The sequence below is a fragment of the Rattus rattus genome, chromosome 4, assembly GCF_011064425.1.
Source record: "Rattus rattus isolate New Zealand chromosome 4, Rrattus_CSIRO_v1, whole genome shotgun sequence".
Lineage (NCBI taxonomy): Eukaryota > Metazoa > Chordata > Mammalia > Rodentia > Muridae > Rattus > Rattus rattus.
Window position 1 is genome coordinate 118,512,787 of NC_046157.1, and position 24,812 is coordinate 118,537,598.

A 24,812-nucleotide genomic window follows, 5' to 3' on the forward strand; every position below is an offset into this window, starting at 1 on the left:
TCTATAAAAACAGAAAAATAAAATTATATGCTCTTTTTAAGCTAATCCCAAAAACAAAAAAAAGAAATGTTTGGTTTGATGTATTAATTCTGTTATCACCCACTCGGTCCTCTGAGAAAGCAAAAAGAGGGGAGATGGGTGTGTGTAAGTAGACATTCTCTCACCTAAAAAGACTGTCTGATCTTCGGTCCCCTTTCAGTTGACTTCCTGCAAGATGGTGTTTGTCTCTGAAATGTGTCAAGTTTAAGTCAATGGGTACACTTCTGATTGACATTCTAGTGGGGACCATGGAGATAAATGCTAAGTGAACACCACACGGTATCGCTCACAGGCATTCGTGAGTGCTTTGTTCATGGTGAGCACGCACGAGAAGGCTTCCCTCACAGACCTATTGTTGGTTTGTGATGAGCATTAAAGGATAATTAAATGGAACTGTAGGTTTGAAGATACCCTCTGAGGGAGTTGTTAATTTCCCCACATGCTCTGCCTCACACCTCTAAATAATCAAGCTCACGAAGATCTCAGTTCTTTAATAGAACATCAGAAAATGGTCTCGGGGAAAAGCTGCATAAACCCCCAGGGTTCCTGATGATAAAAGAACATTATGTTGCTGAAGATGATGAGGAGTTTACTTCCTCTGCATAAAGGATGAGTGCAGTGGAGGACGCCAGGTCTTGAAAAGCAGAAGGTGACAAAGAACCTTTCACACCTGTGCCAAAGGATGCAGAAGCATTTGGTGCTGTGTCTGACAGTATAGAGGGTCAAATCAAGAAGATGGGACAAGAACTAGAGGATGCCACAGGGTGATGAGCAGAAGGTAGGTTTAGGAGAAGCTGTCTTTGTTGTTTTCCTGTTGCCACAGCAAAAAATATATCTAACTGGCTAATTTATAAAGTACTAGCGTTTATCTAACTCACAGTTCTAGAAGCTGGGGAACTCAAGAACACGGTGATAGTGTCAGCTTGGCATCTGGTGAGGGCTTCCATTGTCACCTTCTGGCATGGCAGATCAGATCATACAGAACACCAAAACAAGTACACACCTCACGCCTTCCAGTTCCTTGTACTTACAAAGCTGTTAGAGTCATCAACCTAGACCCCAACCTCATGAACTCAGCTAATCGCCAATGTCGTCCACTTGCAATGCAGTTCATGTACAACTGTGGAGAGATAATGTATGACCTGAAAGAGGACACATCAAGCCACAACAGGATCATGAAGGAAATCTGGGGTGAGTGACAAAAAGCCAGGTTCCCTAGAAATGACAAAGTCTACAGACTCCGGTTGGTGGCATCTAATTTGTTTCCTAGATCTATAGTTCTCGTCACTGATGCCTAGGCTGACAGTCTTCCTGTGTCATCACGGGGTCTAGGGGACTTCCCAGATGGGCCAAATAAAGAACAAATGATTTTCATTAAGACGAGGTTCCACTGGAGTCCAGCCAGCATCAGTCCACCCTGGTCTGAAATTTATAGCAAGTTTGTACGAAGGTGACTAAATGATATCACATTTCTCTGGTTCTGTGGCCGTGCCTCTCGGCCACCCTGTGGCTGTAGATGCTTGCATAGCAGTCTACGAGACAAGCAGACACGACTGTGCATGCTAAGGAAATAGGAATTGTGAATGACGGGTGTGCTTACCTACCACCTCTAGTCCTCCACGGTGCTCGGGCTGGCCAGGTCATCATAAGCCCTAAGGATCTTCCCTGTGGTAGCTGTGATAATTTTTTCCTAGACTAAAGATAGAAAATGCAATTGTTCTGGCTGTAATCTAATCTGAATCTAATAAGGAAAAACCAAGTCAAGGGGATGGTAAATATTTAAATGTAAGTCATATTTAGCTATTTCAAAGCAAGCAACGTGCTAGCAAAACATTTCCTATGTGTGCTTTAATTAAGCAAAGATGTGGGGCGGCTGTAAACACGGTATCCTACCATCCACTTTCACGCCAATAAACAGAACAGCTCTTATTAGCCACATTTCCTGAGTCAAGAAACAGCAGTTTCACATCAATGAATTTGACTGTTAAGAACAAAGTGTTTCAAACTTCAAAATTGTCATTCAGGAAAGATTTTTGAGTAGTCTTTTAAAAATTGGCAGTTGTCATTTAATATATGATGTGATCTAAAGCGTATTATTTTTTTAATGTCACCTAGGAGATCTCAACAGCTTCGTGACAGTCTTAATCTTTGGTATAATTGTCTAAATTGATGGAACATCTTTTATTAACTGATGGAGGTGCATCCTGCCCTTTCAGAAGTCAAATAAACAGGTGAGATTATTCAGTTCTAAGAGTTCTCAATTCCTTTGTCTCATCTTTTTTTCCCCTCTCTTTGAACTCTTCCCAAACTCTCTGATAAATGATAGAAAAGGCGGCATTGTTTTAAAAGACAAGAAGCACCCAGAGTACTTTCTCTCAGACCTTCTGAGTTTTGAGGACAGGTGGGTTGTGCTGGCAAACCAGTTGGAGCTTTTCCAGGAGGGAAACAAACATTGTTCACAGTAAGGAAACTTATTAATCCCCATATCTGCTCAGGAAACAACTGAAGTGAAACCGTGTTGGGTGTTTTAGAATGATGGAGATAAAGCAGAGGAAAGTGTGGAAATTTTTCATAGCGTAATCTGTGTAGGGTTATAATAGGACTTTTATAAGATTGAAGCAATCTGATGGACTTTGAGGATACTTGGCAGCTTTCTGATACAAGCTACCCATGGACTCCGGCGAGCTGACCATGGTAAGAAGTCTCAAGAAAAGAATTATTGGGAATGTGAAGGCCAACGAATTACAATTCAAAACTCGTATGACATGTTGATGATGCTTAAATCTCTTTGAATGGAAGTGCTCAGATTCTGTCCCCAGCTCAGTCTAAACTTAAATCTGTGTGTGCTCGTTTAAATTGTCACCAGGGGCAGTGGTTGGTACCAGTCAGCTAGCACCGTCATCTTCTTCTGGGGCTTAAAAACAAATACGCATTCTACACATGCCCCTGACGTCCAGCACCATGACAGTGGTCCTGAACGTTGTCGTTATGTCTAGAGAAACTGTGAACTACACACCACAGAAAAGGCAAACTCTCAATAAAGCATCTTCAGTGGTACCAAGAAAAGGGGGTCTTGATTCCACACTGTTTCTCACAGAACTACCGCAGGGGAATAGTTGCCAGCACGTGAGAGCCAAAGCAAAGGAAGCATACAGTAATAAACAATATAAGAATCATTAAGAAAAACAAGAGGATGAGAAGCCACAGTCATTGGCTCCAGATTCTTAACTCTTCAGACTGCTCACCCACAAGAAGCTTTGTGGCGTACCCCAGATTTTAATAGTCTAACCATCTTTTGCCTTTTTCCTTTTCTTTTTTTTTTTTTTTTTTTAAAAACTCCTTTCCTTAAAAGATGTTTGGCTTTGAATGTTGGAATATGCAAATCCATAGGAAAGACCAGCTTTACCGACCATCCCTTTGTGTTTGGGTATACATTTCTGTATGTCATGATATTTCCGCACGCACTGGCTTCCTGGCATGAAAATGTTTATTGCGCTCATTAGCTAAGAGGGTATCGGCACTGGTCCAATGAACACAGATCTGCCTTCTGATTTCAGCCATTAAATTGCAATGGGATTCACAAGCTTAACATTGTGGGTGTGAGAATAATAAAATGGGACTCCATCTTTAGCCCAGTTACCATGGATGCAGTTAAAGGTCATCATGGCAGCTGCTAACTAGTTGCCTTTTGAACAGCGTTCCCCCTCTGCTGTGCGTTTTTTTTTCTAGCACTTCCTTAGCTATAAGTCAGTCGTGGAATACCTCCACTATTTTAGTGACACACTAACCTCCTCTTTAAGACAATGAACTCCTGTTTTTCCAGACAACCGTTGCCAGGGCCCTCCGCTTTTATTTACATGATACGGAAAAGCTACGGAACCAAAAGGCAAAAGCCTTAATAAAAATACACGTGGCTGCTGCCGCGGCATCCTGAATTACTTTCTCATTTTCTGCACACAGCTCTACATTCCCCAACCCAAAGGAAAAAAAAGTGTATAGTAAATTCCCATCTCCGTTTAAACTGGTAATGGGTTCAGCCACTGATGCATTCACGGCGAGAGACATCAACTTCTTCATTCGGCCCCAAGTCCTAGGAGTTAATTCCGTGTACTGCATGAGGTGTCAGGGTAATTACTGCTGATCAGCCCTATTTCTTTGCACTGCCTAGCTTCTCGCCCCCTCCCCATCACAGATGCACCCCCCGCCCCCAGTCACAGACGCAGCGCCACAGCACCGCAGCGCTTAAGTTCAGCCAAGCTTCTTAATCGAAAAGGTTTGGACAATGTTGGATTTGCAAAGAGAAGTGAGGGAGAGGAGGAAAATTAAAAGTAGCCAAGCAAAATAAAGTGCATGGCAAGAAACGGAAAGCAATACAGAATGTTCCTGATGTCAACACTTCGTTTCAATGGGTTCTAAAACTCCTCCTGGCTCTGTGTGTGTGTGTGTGTGTGTGTGTGTGTGTGTGTGTGTGTGTGTGTGTGTGTGTGCCCCAGAACCTTGCCTCAAGCAATCTCACTACAGGGCTGTGTTTTGAAATATTTAGGAGGGTACATTGCTTAAAAAGAAACGTTTTGGGAAAACTTACTAGGGTTTTTGTTGCTGTTGTTGTTGTTGTTTTCCTTGTTGTTCTATTTAGCTATGCCATAACTATGTGTAGAAGTATAAGCCAGAATACAAAGAAATTTACTGAAAAAAAAATGTTGTGCCTCTATTTTAAACATACATTTATATAACGTGTCATTTCATAAAAATAAATTAAGTATTATATGAGCCAAATGTTTCAATTCCACACAAGAGTGGTTTCTGGGACTCTTGGCAGGGTGCCACTATATTCATTTTTATTTCAAACACAATGTGAAGTCTTTAATTTTAACATACTTGGTAACTATAATGGTTAGAAGGCATTTGCTGTACTAATTCACCCTCATTCGTTCCTGATTCTGCAGAGGATTCACTCGGGAACAGAAAAAAATATGTTGATGAACAAAAATACTATTAATTCTGAAACCAGACACCAGGACCCGATGCCTCAAATTCGTGGCTCTGATTTTGGTCCCTGGCCTCTGAGTTCAATAACGTCCAACTAGAAATACGGAGGGTGGATGATGTCAGGTCCACGGCCACCTGAGGCAAATTTCCGTCGTGGATTCTTGCTCTACATCAGAGACAAGAAAGGTTCCCCTTAGTGCTTTGATGGGAGCCTTTCTGTGTCTGCCCCACTTGATGCCAGCCAGGCCCTGGGCCAAATTCACACAGAACTCCTTCCTTCTCTACAATCACACTGGCCAGCAGTCAAAACTAGACATAGAAAAGAAAATTGGAAAGACCCAAGCACCCTTGAATCTTCCATAACCCGATAGAAATGGGAAAGACTGATCCCAGTAAGAGGGGACAGTGCAGTATTAATAAGTCGGTACGTAAAACCACGCATGACCAGAAATGGTCCTGGGATTCCAGTGACCTCAGTGGCAGAGTGATATTTCTTCATTAAAGGGGTTGGGTGGAGGTGGCAGGAGAAAGAAGTGGTTTTCATTTGCTGGGCGGCTGTATTACGGGGACACCACAATAACATGTTTCAAGCGACCATGGAGACCAGCTCCTCTCTTCTGACGCTACACTTCAAATCAGAGAATTTCTTCCTATGCCTTGTTTACTGTTGATATTTTCTGGCTGATTGGAGAGGGATGACATTTTGACAATTTACTGTAGCAGTAAGCACTGTACAAACAAAAGGTGCTGATGAGAACTGGAGCCCATTATTATGTAAATGACGGCTGAGTAACACAGAATCCATCTCCCAGTCACCATCATTGAGACCAGTTTTCCTCAATGATAATAATTTTCATGATTGCAGACTTCAGAGTGATCAGAAATACTCTTTAGCTGTTGCATTTATCTACTGCTGGTACTTGACCCTTAATTAGATTCCGAAACTTTTTTTATATAATAAAGTAAAATACAGCTGACATTTCTGTTCAAACAAAGAGGCTCAGACACAGAGGGGCCAAATAAGATAAAGGTATTTCAGACTTACCTCTCTGTATTTATAGTAAACACAATTGCACGGTGTGTTTGGAGAGCAAGCCTAAAGTTTAAAACGCAGATGTGCATTTTCCAGTGATTTCAATTCTATGCCTGGGCTCTGCTCTCCTTAAATGATTCAAAAAAAAATCTCTGCATGCAGACTCATCCCGGACACGTCATTAAAAAAAAATCTTCTTGAAAGACATTTAAATGAGCTCTGAAAATAAGTTTTGTGCATTCTTTAACTCTTCTGTCTTAATATCTGGGCAAACCAAAGCCAGTCCTCAAAACTACAACCAGTGATGAGACCCTGAAGCAGCTCGGGTTGCTGCCTGGGTTTGTAAAGGTCTATCTTTGTCACAAATTTTATTCTCGCCTTCAGAAGAGAAAGCTAGGGCAAGTTTCAAAATAGTATTTGGATGTTGATAAAGAAAATTGATTGGCTTAAACAGATATCTAGCTGAAGCTACAGAGCCCAGCACCATGCGGGTGTAAGATTTTTTATATTTTTATCTTGTTTTATTTTATTGGATGGCTGTAGCAGAGGAGCCTTAGGCTAACACGGTCTTAGTCCCTTGAAACCCTCCACGCCTATCTATGCTCCTAAGTGTTAGTTTATCTTGGAGTTCCTTCACTGTCTCAGAGCAGTAGGGGAAAAAATGATCTTCATCTTGAATATGTTAATAAATACAATCTAGCTTAAAGGGGGCCATTGTATGAGGCAGGGTTTTTTTTTTTCTTTTTTTAATATTTCCTTAGATATAACCCTTTCTAAGCAGACAGCTCACAAAGGCAATGAGCTAAGAAGGTAATTACTTAAGTGGATTTCACGAAGGGTAGAAAGATGATTGTGCCACATTAAATAACAATTGTGTCCTTAATGATGTGTTGGGTTATAATGCAAACATCCCTCCACCATCAGAGGCTGGCATTCTGGTGGACCTTCCTAATGACTCTGGGGGCTCGCATCCTGCACTCACCGGGCTTTCCGCGCCTATGTAAACATGAAGGGCAAGGTATATTTTTTGTTTTTAAACTGCACAGCCTACAGCTGCATGGCCATTGACAAATTAGCTATAAATTGCTAAAATACTTCACTGGAATATAAACAGGGCTGCAGCTTCAATGCTTAATAAACAAAAAATCAGAAATGGATTTATCTTCCGAGATACTTCCATTCCAGGATACAAGTTTCTAGCAGGGTCCTTATCGGTTGTGTTGATTCATCCTGATTTAGGAAGACTAGGAGAATGGGGGTACGGTTGGAGGGGAGGGGCAGGGTTGTTTAAAAATTGTTTTTGAAAATTGGAGAAAGTATAATTTAACATTTGGTGTCACCCTTGAATAGAAACAGGGGATAGCATGGCAGCATATCAGGTCTCATACGCTGTGAGTACCACAACCACAGACTTTAGTGTAGGAGCAAGGACAGAAGCTACTGAACATAGCCATGTCTGTGGTGGGACTTACCTGGCTGCTACCTAACCTTGGGGACAGCTCATTACTGTGGTTCAAGTTGAAAAAAGATTAAAGGCAAACACTCCTCACCTCTAACCCTTTTCGTTCTCCTTAGCTGTGGTCCTAAAGATTGTTTTTCCCACCATCTGCAATAATTTCTTTTAGTAGACACGCATCTCAGATCTCCACAAGGTCACTCATTTCTCAAAGTTAGTGTTAATAAATTTGAATAATAGGGTTTAAATAAAACGCACCAAATGTAATAAACTACCCAAACATTGAAAGAATACTTTGTGCTAAATTGTAGTGATTTGATTAGCAATTTTACCCACTTCAGAGAACAAAGATATAGGATATCTGGAACCATATATCCTATATTTAAACTTCTAAAACTTTTTTCAAAATGTGATTTACTACAGGAACTCAAATAAACAAATTTCTCATTTTTATATTTCTTTGCTATCCCCATGGAGTGAGGACTGTCCTGCAGCTGTAGAAACCTGCTTCAGAGAGACTCCTGGGCCAGAGGAAGTCTGTGCTGTATGGTTCAAGTTGACAGATACCTCAGGAACGTTTCCAGTCCAGTTTCCCTAATGCCTTCCCATCTTGACTACCCTAACGTGAGTGCCTGAGAGGATCCAAGACCCTGGCTTTGCTGATCTGATTCCCCAGTCCACCTTCTGCATAAGAAGTGGCAACAGGCCTCTGTGTCTGGGTCCTGGTTCCAACCATGTGGACCCCAGGATTGATAACTTCTCAACCACAGCAGAACAAAGAGCACATAACGGTGCATCATCTGTCTGCAAACCAAGGCTTATTTACTGCTTGAGTAAAGCACAAAGAGGGCGACTGACCAGTCAACATTGAAGCCAAGGTGTCACGATCTACCCCACCCCAAAGAGCACTACAATGCAATGGTCACTGTGGTGACTCCTCCCTTCGATAATAATCCTTCTAATCCTCCAGTGGTAGGTGTGTGGATGTCACATAATTTAATTGCTATAGTGAGCAGTTTGCCTGGACCCAAAGTATTCAGTATTCTGTGTCCATTTTCCAGGCACGGGGAATAAAACAAGTAACGCAAAAATAACCTAAAGTTATGATAGCTAGAAAATACAGAAACAAAGTAGCAAATATTTCAAAATGCTTCCTGCTTTGCTTGGCTCGTGGCCACCCAAGCAGCATTGTCAAGTGGGAGGAACAAAATCTCTGGTACTTGAATCTGTTTTTTGAGGATTCAAACCACCTCAATAATAGGTTGCTTGTGCTTTGGTTTCTAGGAGAAACACACTTAAGTAACAATAGCAATTGTACAAGGCTGATCATAGGCAGGACGCTCTTCCCAGCTGGTGATTTGTGTGAACTTCTCAGAACAAACCTGGAAATTGGGTTTCTATTGTTTCCGTCCTGATTCCGTCCTAGACCTAAGCTTGCACCACTGAGCTACCTGCCTACCTTCTACAAAAGCAGTGGCCCCAAGGCAGGTGTGAACATAACCCAGATAGTTACACACCTATGGAGAATGCCTACAACATTTACTCCTTTAAGATCAGGTGTTCAGATGTTTCTGTCTTCTTGTGAGTCGTACATCAATCTCCAGTTAATATTAGCAGTCTTTCTCCTGTCTTCCCACTAGAATACCCTGAATTGCAGCCTCAGTCTAGTGGCCTACATGTATCTATATTTAACAATGCTCTGTGTGGGGCAAAATTCATTCCCTAACTTTTGGATGTTAGCAAGCTGATTCATATATAAGATGCTTGGAAGAAAAGAAAAGTTCTCTTCTCAAAGCAGTTCAAGAAAAGATATGAAGTGTTGCTATAGGTAATTAATAAAGCCCAGCTCAGGGTTCCTTCCTGCCCTTGACCATTTATGTTCCCAGATGAAACACACACACACACACACACACACACCCTCTATATTTAAGTATGTCTTATGCAGCATAATAGCTGGGCAGCTGGCTACCCTCTATGTTGTTAGACTTCAACACCACCCCCTCGATAACCCCAGTTATTACTTACTATGCTTCATCTGAGCTGCTCTTAGCTCCAACCAAGTAACCCTCTGGGCCATGTTCTGTTGGCTTAGAGGCCCTGATGACTCTTCTTGCTTCTCTATCCCATGGCCACCCACTCTCCCTCCTTTCTCCTCCTGCACATTCTTCAAGGCCTGATGGTTCTCTCCTTCCTGCCCTTTCCTCTTAGTCCCAAGCCTGGAAAACCTAAACCATGCTTATATCTTTTCTCCCCAATTATTGACTGCTGGCATCTTTGTTGACCAATCACAATTAACTGGGGGCAGGGATCCTCACTACCTTACATGTGGAGACTTTAGTGCAGTTTTGGAGGGACCCAAATTAACAGAGTACACACAGCATGAGGCCAAACCCACTACAATAAAGTGTTATGATAAAATACCCAGCATATAAAACATTGCTGCCACATCAAGAATTGCTAGGCTGCTCATTGAGAATGTGTTGCTTTGTTTTGTTTGGCTTTGTTGTGTTGTGTTGTGTTTTTTTCCATCTTTAAATGAGTTTCTTCTAGATTGCTGCTTTGTGTTCCCCGTGAAAACTGTTAGTTGGCCCACTTACACTTTTGGGAGCACACAACATGACCTCGCTCCTCGATCCCAGATAACCCTACAATGGAGACTGCTTTGGTAACATACACTGAGACCCTGCTAGCCCGCAGTTCCCCTGGGTCTTATGTGAAATTGAGCATCTTCAGCACACAGACCAGAGAGCCCTGTGCTCACAGGACATCAAAGACACTTTATTTTCTTACACAACGGGGGTCTCAAACTGTATTCTCAGGAGACAAAGTGACAGTTATGGAGCAGGAGGTTGAAAAGAAGGACCCATGGGTACACGCCCAGTGCAGAGTGGAGGAGAGTAGAGCAAAGCCAAGTCATGGGGACTAGATGGGCTGCTTACAGCTTACAGATAACCCCCAAGAACTCGGGAGCTGGAACAGACCTTCGAAGGCCCTGGGCTGGTGAGAGCAAGTCAGAGCTTTCTCCATCTCCCAGTCGATGGTATGGCATTTCCTCAGGAAAGTGTGGCAGAGGGAAGCAGCTCTCCTCAGTCAGGGGCAATTTCAAGAGAGGATGACTCTAGACAGTTGTCAGCTGCCACCCTGCCGTTTGTAAATGGAAGGGGGTTTGAGGATCTCAAAGAAGGTGAATGCTCAACGTATTGCCCATTTACATGCCTTATCTCACCTCAAACCTAGAATGGAGTGCCATCTGACTTGGTGCAGCAAACACATTCAGAGCAGTAACAAGCATGGCCATACCAGTCGAAAAAGGGTTCCTCAAGGTCAGTGTCCACTTGGTGCTAAACTGGTTCACAATGCCTAATGGCACTCACCTAGTTTGACACTTTTTAAATTAATTAATTAATTAATTGATTGATTAATATTGGATATTTACACTTCAATTGTTAACCCCTTGCCCCCTTCTCCCATTCCCCTCCCTCCTCCTGTTTCTATGATGATCTTCCCATTCTCACCCAACCACTCCCACCTCAACACCCTGGAATTCCCCAACACTGGGGAAACGAGCCTTCACAGAACCAAGGGCTTCTCCTCCTATTGTTGCTGGACAATGCCGTTCCCTGCTACATATGCAGATGGAGCCATAGGTCGCTCCATGTTGGTGGTTTAGTCCCATTGGTCCCTCCATGTGCACTCTTTGGTTGATGGTTTAATCCCTGGGAGTTCTGGGGGGTCTGGCTGGTTCATATTGTTGTTCTTCCTATGGGGTTTCGAACCCCTTCAGCTCTTTCAGTCCTTTCTCTAACTCCTCCATTGGGGTCCCGTGCTCAGTCAGATGGATGGCTGCAAGCATCCTCATCTGTATCAGTAAGGCTCTGGCAGAGCCTCTCAGTGACATCCATTTCAGACTCCTGTCAGCAAGCACTTCTTGGTATCAGAAGTAGTGACTGGGTTTAGTGACTGCATATAGGATGGATCCCTAACACTTTTAGCATGGAATCTCACTGCAGGGTAGGTGGGGGTGAGGTGAGGACTCTAGTTGCCACATGGTTTGTACTTCTACCAAGTTGAATACTCTAGGTAGAAATTGCCCTTTGATCACGACAACAAATTATTAGAAGTATACTTGAAACTAGCAAAGAGTGTGTATTTGTTTATGGCAGCTCTGGTCTAAGACTTAAGTAACAGAGCAAATATTTAAGATGTTCATTAATTTTCTCAAAGTGGAATTTCTAAATTAGGCATTTTCTTCAGAGTGACCAAGACAGTGAGCTTTTATTTTTTTTTTTTTTGTGTGTGTGTGTGTGTGTGTGTGTGTGTGTGTGTGTGTGTGTGTGTGTGTGCCCATGCGTGCTCATGCAAGGATAGGAAGCCAGCATCAAAGAATGCCCCTCAAAACAGGAGTTACAAGCAATTATGATCTTCTCAATGTGTGTTTCTGGTCTTTAACTTGGGCTTTCCACCAGAGCTGTGTACACACACTTAACGACCAAGTCCCCTCTCCAGCCTCAAAATAGCCTTTGAAAATGACAGATAAATTAGGTTGCTTTTGTGTCCCAAAGTCTCCACACTTCATATGTGGGAAACATCACTAACACTGACTGAAACCCCTCTCTCATCTTCAAACGTTGCCTCCTACCAATCACTCATCCCGTCCGCCATGTTGCCACAGACATGAGGGCCGTTTGGCTGCTGTTCAGCTACTTCCACTTCACCCTGCACCTGCTGGGCACCCTGCATTTGGCATTTTTCCTCCAGACACTGACAAGGCTCCACTCAGACAAGCTGCCTGCACAGCACAACCTCAGCCTCTCAGCCCTCTCTCATGACTGCTGTCTCTTCATAGCTCTCATAAACTGCTAACAAGGAAACACCGTGTGGCAGCATTCGTTACAAATATATAAGTAGACACGTACATACATACACACACATACACACACACACATGACCACATAGGTACAATATATGCACACATACATACACAAATATACACAATCATACACTGTGAGGAGTTGATCCATATTGTCATGTCTTTTAAATCATCTTTCTACTATTTATAATACCAAAAGACTATATAAATAATTAGTATACCTTTTTGGTTAGGGAATAATGATAGGATGATAGGGAAAAGTCCATACATGATCATCAGAGATACACGGTTTATTGTCTGTAGTTAGTGAATTCTTGGTGTAAAACCCACAGATACCAAGGGCCAACTGCATATCGTTATGTATATACATCCTGCACATGTATATAAGTGTGCAGACTTAAATGTATATGTGCACTGAACTTCTGTTCTCTGGAATCTCAATGAGTCTTGGATCAATTCCGAGTACATAGCAATTAGTCATTAAGCAAATATTTGTAGAGAGAAGTGTGGACCAAAATTTAAGCTTGAACTGAACCAATGGACGTAGTGTTGCTTGCTATAAAGGTACAAGATTGACATTTGAATAAAAGAGTGAGAATTCATCTTAGTTAGAAGAAAAGCATCTAATAAGTAGAAGTGAAAATGTCTATCTTAAAACTCATGATCAAGAGTTCGCTGGGCACCATATTCCGAATTCCTTGAAAACAAGGCCCATGCTCCGTTCTTGTTTGTCTCCTCAACTCCTAGCATCGCACCTTAAATGTCTTGTGCACTTACCAAATATTTGTTGAACTTATTGGACTCAGCCCATCAATAAATCCCAGTTGGAGGAAGAAGCTGTGGGTACCTGATGCGGCATGAATGCAGAAAGCATGTGTGTTTCCAGAGTCACTACACTTTTTTAAACATCATTTTTAATAGCCTTAGACTGGTGCACCAATTTTCTTCACTATGTTTTCAGGCAGAGACTTAGAAAAAACATTCAATATTGCAATGCTGTTTAAGAGAATTTTCTAACTTTCCCGGGAATGAAAAGAGCCATTGACAGAAGCCGAGGAGTAAGCTGGTCAACATTTATGGGGGAGACTCTGTGCTCGGCGTGCAGTGGGCAGAGCTGAGTCTTAATGATCCAGAGGAAGGCTCAGGAGGTACTTGGCTTTGGGAGGGAGGTGTGTGGGGAGCTTGGCTGAGTTTCTTTATTTTCCTTTGGTGAACCAGCCACTCTACCTCCTCAGGAGAAATTGGTAGTGTGCCTTGCCATGGGTGAATGGCTGCCCCTCCTCTTTTAGAATAAATCCTTCCCTGGGAACCTTGGAAAACTGAATCCTTCAGTACTCTCTGAGAACCCACACCCAGCGGCCAAAACTTTAGGATGTCCAGACAATGAGAATGCAGACCTAGGCAACAAGAGACCAGCTTAGGAGAAATGAACATCCACCCTAAAATGTCCAATAGGAAATATCCACCATACCTTCAAACACAAAGCCAACTATATCAGATCCAGACTAAAGTTCGAGAGGGAAAAATCAACCAAGGGCAAGAAACTCAAAGAGTGGGAACCAGCATCTGACACATGCGGAGACTCCATGAAAATGACCAATGGCAGGAAGAGAGTCCTTGTTGTTAAAACGACAAGCAACTTACTGAGAATGCTCATTCTAAAATCTGTGCACATTTTGAACATGAGAATATGATAAAAATCATCTCTAATTTCACTATATATTATAGTCCAAAGTCTTTCTCCTCACTCCTCCCACTCCTGTAGTGTGTGTGTGTTTGTGTAGTGTGTATTTGCGGCTAGTGCAGGCTAACGTCAGACTGTCAGATTTTCACACCTCCTACCTCAGCTACCAAATGATGGGATTATAGGCTTGCGACAGCACTCCAGGCTTCCACAGGAAGTGTGTGCACACCTTTATGTCTGTATATTCAATTCACCCGTTCCATTGATATTGAAGAACCAGCTATGGTGTCTGCTGTGAAGCATCCACTAAGGGTGAACTAGAGTTCCTGAGTGTCAGTGTCTTATCTAGTGACAGACCAAGATTTACAGAAATAGGATACAAGCACTTGGTGTGGACCACCAGGAGGCTGTGATAAGAAAGTAAGGAGAGGGTCACATTGTATAAGACCTCATAAAGAAGATGGCAGCCGATCTGGAGCCAATTGGGAAGGGAGGGCGAAGAAGCAAGCTCAGACAAGGGTGGACCCTGCCCGGAAGTGTGAACTTAGTCAGGTGTGGGACTAGGGTCCAGTAGAGACTTCCCACACCTCGGTGGGTAGATGGGAAATGCTGAAGTGGATGATAGAGAACACCACAGACTCCTGAGAAACAGAACACAGAGGACTGCGCTGAGCTCTGGCAGTTTCGTAGGGAAGAAGAGAAGGAGCAGGAGGAGAGGCTGGAGATGTAGCACCAGGGCCACAGGCCGTGGTGGTGCAGAGAAGAGTAGATAACCTTAGAAGACTTAGAGGTTCCGTGCACCACAGACCATGCTTCAGCTCTCATCCCATGACACATCACGATGAATTGAAACCTCGTCTTCAGGAACCATGGAACAGGATATAGCACAGCCCCGAGCACTGTGAATCTGTGTGCATTTTAGTCACAACTCAAGACATGAGGGACACCAAGGTGGTAGCAAGACTTTTCTCTGTTTTTGCCACCTTCCTTAAAACGTTTGTCTTCAGAAGGCTACAGCATAGATGTGACTACTTAGGTTTCCTGTACTTTAGTACTCGGCTGTCCTAATACTTGCAATACTTTTTCTGACCCCTCTCTTCCACCTCTCTGCCCCATCTCTTTTCCTTTATCTTCCTCCCTTCTCCCCTCTCTCTTTCTGCCCCACAGAAAGACACTAAAATTGTCTTTTATCTTTTCTTACCCAGAATTCATGGGTAGCTACTTCTTCCATTTCCTCTCACCTGATTTCTTTTTACAAATCTTTATGTTTAAAAAGAGTGCAAAAGGAATCCAGTGAGGAAGAGCATACCTTCCATGAAGGTCTTTCCTTATTCTCCTGGAAGGAGCCCCCATCTATAACACAGGTTAAGGTAGGGAGAGGGACAAGAATTTGGACGGGATATTGACAAGGATCGTAAGGAGAGTTCTCTCTGAACAACATACAGGCATGTACATGCATGTGCACACTAAAGTCTTGGTCTACAGTCTCAGTTAAGACATGTGTATTTTCTTGAGCATCAATACTTTAGGTCAACCTTTCAAAGACTTTCTAAGTCAATTTTATCACCTCCCTATTTTTTTCCAGTAGACGTGGCTCACCAACCTGTCAGCCACACTGACCTTTGGCTAGTTTCCGTTATAGCCCACAACATTTCAACGTTGCTACGGTGGTGTAAAGAGAGTTGTACAGGAAAGGTCTAGAATGCAAAGTGCTTTATTCATCATAGATACATGCTTATATAATGTAGCCCCTTGGGGAAAGATAGACGAAGACCCCAAAGCAGCATTTTAAAGCATGCTTCAGATTAGTGTACAGTCTTTACCCTCTAACAACAGGGTCTGCAGTTCCCTGACTGAGGACAGGAACAGTCCTAAGTAAATGTATGTAGGTAGAACTCAAGAGGCTGGCACTGAGGTAGAAGCGAAGAGACCCCTCCACAGACAAGGCCATTTAGCAGGTGTTTCAATTCTCTAAATGATTAGCATCAGGTGCAAAAATATAATTACTATGTGAGTCAAACCTTCTCCACCACTTGTGAACCTTTCTATGTGAAGTCCTGTCAACCTTGGTTTTGTTTTGTTTGTTTGTTTGTTTGTTTGTTTGTTTTTTAAAAGCAGGAATCAAAGTCGAAGAAGCCTGTGTGTTCCAAACCTGATGACACTCACCATCAGCCACTGGTCAACAGTAGGTATCTTTATGCTAAACCAATGCTTACAGAAATCGGAGGGGAGGTGGGGGGCATTAATCAATTTACAAACTGCTCTTTTCTGCCATGCGTTAATCTTGAGACACAAAAGAAAGAAAGAAAGAAAGAAAGAAAGAAGGAAGGAAAGGAAGAAAGAAAGAAAGAAAGAGCGAGCCAGTGCCCTTTTATGAAGCAACACTTATTCTAGTAAGAAAAAAACAAAAACAAAAACACCTGAGACTGGACAATAGGCTTGGGCATGCTGAGCTGATCACAGTTGGCCAGGCTTCCTCTCTCTCTACCTTCTCAGGGCCTTTGCTACGAGCACAGATGCTGTGAGTGTCTAAGGGACAGAAGGGGGCAGGATACACACTCAACTATTTCTGCCTCCAGATCATGGAGCGTTTTTTTTTTTAACTCCATTGCCTGTGCGTTAAACACAGAAAGAGCTGTCGATTTGGGTAAAATCCTGCTTGTTGCAAAGCTGTATGTACTAGGGTTCAAAGTCAACACTGGGATTCGTGGCTATGGGAATGACCAGACATCCCTGTCTGATGCGTTGTAAACAAAAAACCCCACACACCAGCACTGCATCTGTACTTTTCAAACCGGTTTCGGCAAAAAAAAAAAAAAAAAAAAAAAAAAAAAGGAAAAACTAACAAAATTTATCCAAAACTATCACATCTAGAAGGCATTGTGTTCTGGGGATAGGGAGGTCTGTACTGCACCAGAGGTCTCTGAAGGCTATGGAGCAGCATGGATAATTCTGTGCTCACGGACACATGAACACATGGCACATTCTTCAGCTGTTCGGTTTAAACCACCACAGGGCTTGGTCTTTCACTCTAAAAGCTGGGCCTTATCACTCCACAATGAGGTGGACTTATATTTGAATCAGTGTTTAATTCCCTTAAGCTAGCCCTGAGCAGCAAGTACTATCAGAGTTGGCAAGGAGGGCTCTAAATTGATGTTTTAATTGCTTGGCCTGTTCATCAGGGGGGTAGACACAGGATCTGTGGCGAAGGCTTTGAAATGATTGCGGGAGGAGGAAAGGCCGCTGGTACATAGAACCCATTCATGGCATGTTTATGGTCTCTACCTGTGGAGAGCAGGGCCTGGGAAGGTGTAGCCGTAAGGAAATGGATGCGGATTTCTTGTTCATCAGATTCTGTCCAAGCCAATTTGATTCTACAGAAATGTAAAACTGGAGGGGGCCTAGTGGATTTGAAGGGAAATATTGCTATTATGCAAAATAAAATAAATTCTGAATTGGTATAAAAATAGAACATTGACAAGGTTTCTAGAAAAAATAGTGGAGGGCTATCCCTCTATCTATCTATCTATCTATCTGTCTGTCTATCATCTATGTATCTATCTATCATCTATGTATCATCTATCTATCTATCTCTTACTATGAAGTGTGTAACTTGGTGCGAAGGATCAAAGTCACAAAGGCACTGGCTGTTGGGAAAGAAATCCCAAGCTATTGCTAATGACACATAATGGAGCTCCTCTGGGCGCTAGAGTAAGGACTCAGAGAAATCAATGAGACTGATTGTACTCAACCAAACCCTTGACTTTGTGTAGCTAAGTTGAGAAATTCAAGTCAACCATGGCTTTGGCTCCCCTCTATAAAATGCTTGGGTTGGTCAATACCCGGGGAACATACCCCAGCCTAAAGCAATCACATGCCCAGCCTCCAGCACAGCTCTCCTGGGGCAGATGGTTTGGGGAAAGTAGAAGGTCATTAGCGGCCTCATCCCCATTATCATCGGCCCAAAGACCATCCCGATGCACTCTGCTCTAGGAGGCCTAGAAAACCCGCATCTTTCATAGTAATGACTTCCAGTTTACAGCCTTCGTTTGTTATATTTCCTCAATAGCTGTTGTGTTGAGATTAACTGCATAAATGGTCTGCAGCTGTCTGTTATGAATTAAGGGAGTTTAATCAAAGTATTTCTAATGTACAGCATAATGATAATACATGGGGGAAGTAGTATTTAAGAGATAATGATGGCTTCAGAAGATCACTGTTGTAATGTTTAGTGCACATGCCTTCAGCATTGAATTTGTTGTTGTTCTGAATATGCTTAATGGATCACTGAAAAGCTGCCTAATGCGGGATTGTTTGATGGGGCTGACAGAACTGGAATTAGCCCATTGCTGTTTACTGCATACAGCCATTAAGATTAATTGCTGCCAGATAATTTTGACTGTTTTTATCTTCTGGAAAAAGTGTCACTAATGGGTTTATAAATTGGTTCACTATTACTAATAGTAAGGCCAGTGTGACAGGATAGAATGTCAGCTAATTCTAAAGATAAAGGTAGGAAAGTAGAAAGTACTGTACGGCTTGCTGGTTTTAAGGGATACTGTTATCTAAGAACAGACAGACTGATATATGATGCTCATTAATGCTCCTTCCTGAGGTTCGGGTTGAACCTAATAGATGCTAATAAACTCTTATTTGATGTCCCATTAAAAAGCTCAATCTGTTTTCTGCATTAATGCCCGGTGTTGTTTATCACAACTTTGATGACTGAACCCCAAATTCTAATCTATTTTGTCTCCAAGTGTTATCTGAGCACCTGGTCGTGATGCTCAGAGAATGAAAAAAGTACGAGAATTTATAAGTATATGGTAGGAAGCTCTTTTGACGTGTGTTCCTAATCCAGGCATTGTGTGTGTGTGTGTGTGTGTGTGTGTGTGTGTGTGTGTGTGTGTGTGTGCAGTGCAAGCTTCTAGAAACACTATGTGAGTACTCTACTCATTGTACAGAGATTGCTCACACTTAAATTTCCAAAATTTAGGTAATTTAGCTTAGTGGCTAGAAAAAATCTAAACATACTTATCTCTTACCACATTCTAGAGTTTAAAAGATTCTGAGCATATTCTTCTAAGAAAACAAAAAGGATGTAACTGTTTTCCAGGGATATGAGTCTAGTAAATTACTCACGATGACCCTATAGCTACCACTGAAACTTTCAATAGTAACTTCTTGTGTTTGTCTAGAGAAGTTAGTTCCTCAAAGGTCTGTCATGTGGCCAGCTTGACACACCACTAACAAACCTTTCGTGTTGAATTTCAAGCATACCCTTTACATCTGAGAGAGCAGGAAGTGAATAGAAAAAATATAAACAAATAAACTACAAACACTTAAGATGAGCAAGGAGTAGGTAATGAGAGAGGGGAGGGGAAGGGAGGGAGAGAACTTTGAAGACCTTTCATCAATAGTGGATCCTGGGAAAGGATTAAGCATTGCTTTGTGAATTCAAAAGCATTTTTTTTTGTTTTTTGGTGTTTTTTTTTCAAAAATATCCTTTCTATTCTTTATATTGTACTTCAAGTTTTACATTAAAAAAACTGATGTATTGAGACATATATAAAGTTATATATGAAATTGTTTCTTTTTCTTTACTGGTGAAGGAGGAGAAAAGGCACACAACCAACGTCTAACTAACCCTCTCTGCACAGTATGTAAGTGGACGGTGAATCAGGCACCATCTTGGATAAGTGGTTTTCTCTTACATACTTTACAATGTGGAACTTTGTTGCAATAGTTAAAGTAAAACACTAAGTCATATGACAGAGTTTGCAATGCCCCTACAAGTCTTCAGGTAGAAGTCTTCATGTCCCTCCACTGTCCTGGTCTTACTCATTATTCTAAATCTCGGGAAAGTAGACAAGGACCACTATTGGCTTCTGCTCTAAGGAGGCATCCAATCTCTTCCTATTTAGGCTGCAAAAGGAAAGCAGGCACATTTTACTGAGAGGATCTTAGAACTCAAAGATGTATGAAAACTCTTAGCTGCATGTGGCCAGATACACTGGACAAATGCAAAGACCTTTTCTATTCAAGAAATCTCTGTTTCACTCTGTCTCAGGCTTGCCCTGGTGGTTTAAGGATTAGGAGTTATTATACTGTCTATCTCTGACAACTTTTGTTACCTCCAGATGTCCCCATGTCATCCTCTGCCCCAAGAAGGAAATGTGAGTCCTTCACTGGCTTACCCTGCAGTCCTTGGAGTCAACAGAACATTGCCAATCAGATTTGTGCTTCAAGATTTGAAGGGAGATGTGTCTCCCACTATAATTTCAGTCTCTTTCAGAATCTGGAATGCCTGGGTTGGGGTCCAAGACAAGACACCAGAGCCTCTCATAAGAGCTTGTATGTTCCTTAGCTTGTGAATGCATATATCTATTGGACTGAAAATTTAAAAAAAAACAAAAAAAACAAAAAAAAAACAGACCCAGTTATGGTTGGAAGTTGTTTGCCATCCTAGACAGTGGAGATGAAGATACATAAACTAACACTGGGGAGCACAGCACACACACACACACACACACACACACACCGGTTTCTCCCCCTCTCCCTTTCCCTGCACCCTCCCTCTCCCTCTCCTCCATTTCCATCTCTCTCTCTCTTTCTCCCTTTCCCTCTCCCTCCCTCTCAATGCTCCTGCCTAGGGTGAACAGGAAGCTAGACTTCCTTGAATACAATTGAGAAACGAGTACTGAGATTTGGACTCAATCCAGGCCCACGGTTTTAAACAATCTCCATTTGTTCGTCTCAGGAACAAAGAGGGAAGTTTCCCCAGCAGGTACTTGAAGGCTCTCTGTGTTAGGGGTATTTAACAGGGACACCGTGGCTCTAGGCACACAGCACTGCTGGGAAGGAGCTGTGTTTGCAGCATCCCTTGACATCTGCCTCATTTCAATAATTTCCAGCCATCAAACCTCTGTCTGAATGAGCATTAGGAAACAGAGCCATGTTTGGTTACTAATTTGAGCCTCTCACTCACTCACGCCTTTCTCTTTCTCTACAGTTTGAATTTCCTGCTGGCGAAGGGGCCCTGGTGATGATTTGAATGCCTGCAGCTTTCTATCCCTGTGACCAGACCAGACATGTTCCTATCATCTGCATCCTCACAGGAGGGACAAGGTAAGGCCAGTATGGGTGTCTACGGTTTCCTTCTGTTAACCGTCAGCTTGCTTTTGAGCAATGCAGACGTTTCTCTATGAAGACGCGAGCTGAGACTGAAGCCTCATTTTATATGAGGCCATGCAGGGTCATCTGAAGTCTCTCCCAGGTGAGATAATGGCTCTTCACTTATTACAATCCCGAATTTGAAGCTGTGACCTATGAGTTTGCTCCATGCCAATGAACAAATGCTCTGAAATTGATTTGCTGTGTGACAGGATGAGCTACTCTAACTTCCCAGAAGGCGTGGAATATTTCACCTGTGGGTGAGGCACCCCTCACCATCTCTTCTGATAGGGAAACTGTAGCAGCAGGTAATAATAAAAAATGAACACCTCACGCTAGCACTGACACCAGTGAGCCACACGGCACCAGCGGGGTGTTCTCACTTCAGCAGACTTTCTGGCCCAGAGCTCCTGAAATGTCTATACCTGACTCACTAAGTTCCCATGGCGGAGCTCCCACCAGCCCCATGCAGCTACCGTCCCTGTGGTTATAGTCGCAATTCCCAGTAACCCGGCAAAATCAAAAGTCTCGAGGCTTGTAATTTATCAATCAGATTTATATCAGCAAATTCTCACCCCACAAAATGTCCGAACAATAAACTCAGAGCAAATTGATATAAACTGCCAACCAAGATAAGACAAATTGTCCTGTAAGTATCCGTCCCTTGTAAGGCATTCATAGCTACCTGTGGCTATTTAAAGCCACACAGATCTTGGCCATCCCCCTCTTCCTCCTTCTTTCCTCTCTTCTCCTCTCCGTCATCCTCTTTCCCCCTCTAAAATTCTCCTCCCACCTTTTTTTTTCACTGCCCAATCACAGGCCTTGCCTTATCTCGTTCCAGCCCTCACCTGCGTATAGACATCAACCCACAGGAAACATCTCAGGAGAGGAGTTAGCAGGACCAAATCAGATCTACATGCAAGACTGGATCAGAATGCAAAGCTCCTGTTGGCTCTGCCTCTCAATCCCACCTACGTTTTTACCTCATGGTGGGTCCCACGTTGGTCATTGTGGTTGGTCCATCCAAAAGAATCTAGAATATTCAGAACCACTCTAACTTATTACTGTGTGTTCACTACTGTCAGAGGTCTGGGAAAGCCAGTCCTCAGCTTACCTTGGTGGCAAATGTCTCCAGTATGTCTGGTCGTTATGCTTCACGTCTCTGTCTGGAGTATAGGCTCAGATTTAAGGAGTTTAAGATCACATCCTGGGTTTCTACACTTTCATTTTGTGTCCTGTAAAACTCTCCCCCTTGACATTGCAGGAAGTGAAGAGAGATGGAGGAGCACTCCGCGACCAAGCCTACTCTGTGTTTGGCGCTCTTTCTTAGTTCTTTGTTCTATGAAGCCCCACAGCATTCTGTAATGGTTCTCGGGGTTCTGGGAGCCTCCTTAAGTATTAGTGGTCTGGTGGGGAGAGTTTCTCTCAAGCCTACTCTATCTGTGAATGGTGGCCAGCACTTCTCTCCGCAATTCTGAGGAAAGGAAGAGTAAATTAAGGCTGTCCCCCAAACCTACATGACTCCACAAGAAGTACCTAAGCAGACAAGAAGGAATATTAAAACACTATAGATGATTACATGTAGAGAGTTGAGGGGAGTTGATCACTTATTCATCTTTTGTCCAAGTCAAAGAGTTTCTTTGGGAGAGAGGCTTCTGCCCACTGATTAATAATCAACATTTGGAAGGAAGCACGCTGTCTGATTGACAACTCCTCAAAAGGGCTTCATTGTAACTCAGTTCAGCTCACCTGTAGCAAATGACTTTCTTCAAATCATCTTGGATTCCTGGAAGTACTGATCTTTCCTTCTCCTATGGACACACACACACACACACACACACACACACACACACACACACACACACACAATTGCAAGGCTCTCACACCAAAAGAGATAAAAAGTTTATTCTGAAGCCAAATGTATCTGATCATGGCTGAGGAAACACAGATCTAAGTTATGCCAGGCTCCATGTCCACACTTGGATGCTGCTTCACGGAGTTTCATAGTAACCGAGCAAAGAATGTCATAAATTAAGGCAATCCAGGACTCGAGCCTAGGGAACCCATATTTTAGGTAGGTCTTCCTATCTTAGTAAACCTAATGAAGATGATCCCTCACAGTCAACCCCAGGGATTAATCTAATCTAGATAATCCCTCAAGGGAGTGCCTATAGGCTCCCAGTTAATCCCATCGCTTATCAAGTTGGTTGTCCATATGAAGTCACACACACACACACACACACACACACACACACACACACACACACACAGAGAGAGAGAGAGAGAGAGAGAGAGAGAGAGAGAGAGAGAGAGAGGCTCTCAGATCCTAGGGCAAAGCATATAATTGCAGTCTAGCTTGGAGGAAGAACAAATTTAGGTTCCATCAGACGATTTGCATTTGCAAACACGCTATGCCCACTGAGAAGCAAGGAGGAAGAAGATGGGAAGAAACAAAGATAAAGGAATAAGGGAGAAATAGGACAATGGGGGAGGCATTTCAGAAAGTATTTCCATTGGAAAGTCCAGTTTGTGAGTCCAGGATGTTAAGGGGAACGAGGTCAGTTGGTAGGCCTACCTAGGGTCCTCTAAAGGTAGAGGCTGAGAAAATGTGTGGGGAAAGGGTTGTCTACCTTGGAGCTGTGGAGGCAGTAAATGCAGTTAACATAGGCTGCATTTATGAGCATGAGAAAAAATGTAGGATATGAGTTCAAATCCACTAGGCCCCTGGATAAGTTTATGTATACTACATTTTAGAATCATCTGTCTCCTCTAGTCTTTCTTCTTCACATTGTTAATGTTTGTTCTCTCAGTACTGTGTAATTACATCCTTTCCTGAATAGCATTTATCTTAAATACCTAAACTGAGATCATCTTGAACAGTACTAACCATTGCCTCAATGATATAGTGGCCTTAATGTCATTGTCCCAGTGCTATAATATCTGACCTCATCTAGACTAGGTAGCATGTGAGAAAATTATTCTCCAAGTCTGCTCTTTTACTTAACCTGCAAGGACTGGTGATGAGACATCAAAAACCAGTAACATAAATATTCATCTGAATCTTCTGAAGGGCTGTGGAGCCCCATCTCCAGGATTCCCAGTGCCTTGGACGTACAGTGCAGCATGATAACTGAATTTTCTAACAAGGTTCTTAGTGGTGCTGATGTGGATGCTCTGGTCCATACATGCAGGGCCTGGGAAGAGATGGGCAGGGGTGGAATTAAGAGTCAAAAAAAGGAATGAAAGACAAGTAAGTCAAGTGTCCTGAGAAGCCTTCAAGCAAAATGATCTTGTTTGCTAAAATCACAAACGAGACAGAAACTTAACAAGTCTCCAATCACCCACTGTGCTGTGACCAACTGTCTTAGCAAGGAACAGGAGTAAGGTGGCAACATAATAGAAGAGATTCCATTTTACATGAACAAGAACGGCCTGTTGTCAAGTAATCAGATTAGATCAACATGGCATTACAATTTTGTTGTTGCTGTTGCTGTTTTTGTTGTTCTGTTGATATTGTTGTTGTCATTGTTGTTACTGTTTGTTGCTGTTGCTGATGATGTCATTGATG

The 24,812-nt window shown here is 42.6% G+C and overlaps 1 long non-coding RNA gene across 2 annotated transcripts; it reads left to right on the forward strand.

Moving 5' to 3' along the window:
* The first annotated feature begins 196 nt into the window (after nucleotides 1-196).
* On the forward strand, nucleotides 197-24,812 carry LOC116899334. Of its 2 annotated transcripts, none has more exons than XR_004387707.1 (5): nucleotides 197-241; nucleotides 1,149-1,230; nucleotides 2,155-2,270; nucleotides 21,084-21,199; nucleotides 24,436-24,812. It is a non-coding gene; the product is annotated as an uncharacterized LOC116899334 (long non-coding RNA). The 2 variants fall into 2 exon arrangements; XR_004387708.1 differs by lacking the exon at nucleotides 24,436-24,812 and adding an exon at nucleotides 22,086-23,490.